This window comes from Sinocyclocheilus rhinocerous, unplaced genomic scaffold (genome assembly GCF_001515625.1).
Source record: "Sinocyclocheilus rhinocerous isolate Xijiao unplaced genomic scaffold, SAMN03320098_v1.1 scaffold1654, whole genome shotgun sequence".
In the NCBI taxonomy this organism is placed as follows: Eukaryota; Metazoa; Chordata; class Actinopteri; order Cypriniformes; family Cyprinidae; genus Sinocyclocheilus; species Sinocyclocheilus rhinocerous.
The window spans coordinates 745,835-749,623 of NW_015639533.1; the positions used below are offsets into that span (position 1 = coordinate 745,835).

At 37.3% G+C, this 3,789-nt stretch overlaps 1 protein-coding gene across 3 annotated transcripts in view; it reads right to left on the reverse strand.

The window, feature by feature from the left end:
• Nucleotides 1-1,016, reverse strand: part of slc52a3-1 (solute carrier family 52 member 3-1) — a 9,626-nt gene extending 8,610 nt beyond the window's left edge. For all 3 annotated transcript variants that reach the window (XM_016567172.1, XM_016567174.1, XM_016567173.1), the window contains exon 1: nt 859-1,016. The gene's annotated coding sequence lies outside the window, so the exon portion shown is untranslated. The remainder of the gene's footprint in view (nt 1-858) is intronic.
• Nucleotides 1,017-3,789: the final 2,773 nt, after the last annotated feature.

The following is a 3,789-nucleotide window of genomic DNA, read 5'->3' on the forward strand; positions in this document are numbered from 1 at the left end:
GAATTCAGTGTTCACGTGCATCTGCGTGGCTCTCACCGTGTCTACACTGGACGCGAGCGGCGCGGTACAACGCTACAAAATACTATAAAACCCATTATAATCAGTGATACTACTGTCTATACTAAATGTGGCGAGGTGTGACAAATCCCCGACAGTAAACTGATGCCGCGTTCTATTTATGACGTACTGACACAAAGTTCAAATGATCTGCAAAGGTCGCTTTGTCGCTTCCAGTGTAGACAGACTTTCGCGGTGCGGGGCAGTGTAGACACGTTGTCTGTGTGTGAGCAAAGAAAACGATCAGTATAAAAATAACGCTCAGTATAGTAAACATCACACATCCTGCGATGTGACTATCGCAGATGCGCACATCGCGATATCGATGCTGAAACGATATATCGTGCAGCCCTGATTAAAACTTAAACTTCTTCCCCGTCTTCCCAGCAGGCACCTGTAACATGAGTTTAAATTCAGTTTGGATGACAATTGTTAATTGGGTAAAAATAGGAAGTTAATCCCACACTGAAATTGGTTTCATGTATATGTAGGACAATATGTTTGATGTTCAATTTACATAAAATGTAAACTCCATGTCAAGTTTTTGACATCAGTTTGATTTGCGTATTTGACCTGTTTTTTGACGCCAATTTTGATGTCAATTTGATGTCTTTTCAACATCAGTTGCCCTGTGGGTTAAGTCAAAGACAACCAGATTTGCACAAATGTAACATGATAACAGTAGCGACATGGTCAAAAATATTCAGTCAGCATTTTTCAGCTCTAGCAAAAATCTGATGCCAGTAACTCAGGACAATGTGCTACCTCACTGAAGGAGCATTAAACAAATAAAATACTCACATTACTGCTGAGGCAATGAACCAGACTGAACACGCTCTTCCTCCTCAACAGACATTAGTGCGTGCTATATGTACAGTCATAGAAACGGCTGTCATTCCCCGGTCTGGTGTCCCGTTGTTACCGGTTAACTTCTCAACTGTCCACAATGATATGTGATTTTTAACCTCAGCATATGAGTGTGGGTGGGTCTGCCTCTCTCATGAAGGTCATCCCGCTCTAATGAGGTGCATTACTCTTTGGTCACATGACAGGCTTCACAAAAAAGCCATTTTAGCTGATCCAGTTCTTCTGTGAAACTCGTTGTACTACAGCATTGACATCAAGATGTAAAGTGTGCATCCACAGTGTTCAGTAAATAGTAAAAATTTGACTTGTAGGCCTGCCGTGCTTCTGAGATGTATCATGATCATTTAATTGTGAACAGAATATTCTCTTTTGTGGCATGTACTTTGAACCTATTCAACAATCATATCTGTCTTCAAGACGAAAAAAATGTAGGGCACATTCACATAATATTTGAGCTATAGTCCTTGACTCTGAAGTCAGTCTTCAATGGAACTTTGAACACTCATAATAGGACACTTTGAACATTTTACAAAATATTAAACTTCTTTTATTTTCTTTGTGATAGCAGGTAAAATCAAGGTTAACAAATCAAAACATCACAAGCCATTTTGACTTTAAAGCTTATTCAGGCACAGCATACAGTATAAGTGCAGCTTCCTATGGTGTGGCTTACATGTACAACCCCTATTACTGATTAACAGCTTTGGTTAGGCTTTGAACTTGTACCTAAAAAAGAAAGATTTAATATAACTATTACCACATTAAATAAAACCATCCAGCTGTATAGATGGGACCCATGAGAACATGTTCCACAAATATATTAAGCAGCACAAGGCTTTTCAACAATAAGAAATGTTCCTCAAGCACCAGTCACCATCACAGGAATACACTTATTTTAAATATTTCACAGTATTACTGTTTTTACGAAATGTTTTTTTTTTTTTTTTTACAGTTATTTTTATGGGTTTTTTATTCAGATAGGACAGTAGAGAGACGACAGGAAATTCCTGGGAAAAGAGAGGAGAGCGGGGTCTGCAAAGGACCTCGAGACGGGACTCGAACTTGGGTCAGCGTGAGTGCAGCTGCACTATATGTCGACACACTAACCACAAGGCTATTGGCGCCGACTTTACTAAATGTTTTGATCAAATAAATGCAGCTGTAGTGAGCATAAGTAACTTCTTTCAAAAAACATTAATAAAACCATTAAAAAACTTGTTCTCACTTTGTTTTAAGGTTCAATTTTCACTATTAACAAACCATTAATTACGACTTTTGCCTCAAACTCCTAATTTGCTGCTTATTAATAGCTATTAAGGTAGGTTAGTTGTTAAGTTTAGGTATTGGGTAAGATTAGGGATGTAGAATATGGTCATGCAGAATAAATGCTTTATAAGTACTAATAAACAGCCAATATGTTAATAATATACATTCTAATAAGAAACTACTTAATAGTGAGACTTGGTCTCTATACTAAAGTGTTACCAAAAACATTTATGAACTTTGGAAATTGTGTAGAAATTAATATAATTTTTTATGATTTTCAGATCATTTCCTTCATTTTTCAATACTGTGAAAATCTTCCCAGTGCCCCACATACAGGAATAGATTGTTTAGTTATGAAATATACAATATACAATGTTTGTTATTGAACTCACACACACAAAAATTCACATACAAAAGTGGTTCCGTTTCTATAAAATATAAATGTATTATTTATATTTATTATTTGAATAAATCTAAATCTATTACAAGTAATCTGATAATAATGTTTCATATATTATGAAGTGTTGCAATCTGTTCTGGTGTCAACCACCTCTATTTCTCTTTTGGTTCAGTCACAATGTGAAGTCATAACAGTCGTGTGTGTGTGTGTGTGTGTGTGTGTGTGAGAGAGAGAGAGAGAGAGAGAGAACTTTGGAATGAAGGTGAAAGGTAAAAGAAAAAGAACAAAAGGAATGTGCCACATGAGTTCACAGTTTTCCAAATAAATGGCATCATTCTAATAAGTCAACTTAAGATAATTATTACCCAAAATATGAGTGGGTTGTTTGATGCAAACATTTAGCTTTAATGGGCAAGTCAAAGTTGAATGGAAATGTCCATATTTGTCCTTCAATGGAAATCCAGTTATAATATTTGTTCAAATCCCTTGAACCTGTTGTCCCCCCACCAACTGCCGTCTGGTGTGTAGCTTACTCAAGAATTAACATCTCCAAATGACCCGACATTTAACAACCCTCTACATTGCGAGTAAATCACTCGCATATGCGACTAAATCTTCACTCTGGGCGACTAAATGATGTCTACTATTAGCCAATGGCTAATAAATTCTCAGATTTTACTCCCAGTGTGTGAGTAGGAGGCTACGTATAAGTTTAGCACAGATATATTTTCACTCGCCGAACACTCTGACTGAGCGCTTCAGAGTTTCTCTCTCCATCAAGCGATCTGTGCTATTTTTCAGTTCATCTGAATGGATGTGTAACGCACCTGTATTTGACGTACCGTAAACTCTAGTGTGAAGCGCAGGACTCGCCGTCGCTTTATCTCACACACACGCAGAGAGAGAGAGAGAGAATTGACGCGCTACATGTAAACGATATTCTTTGTTGTATTTTCCTGTAAAAATAACAGAGTTCCTTTGGAATTCTTCAGCTTTCAAGAACTACCGCTTTCTCCGGTAGTGGGCGGAACTAATGCACAAACGACAATCTCATTGGCTGACGCTCACCTATTATCATCCCTGTTTTGATTTCAGCAAATCAGTTCGAGCGAACAACCTGATTAATATTCATGAATCCAGCAGCTCATTAATCCTTAGTGCGTTTTAAATTTAAATCCTTATTAGTAGAATTCGTATCA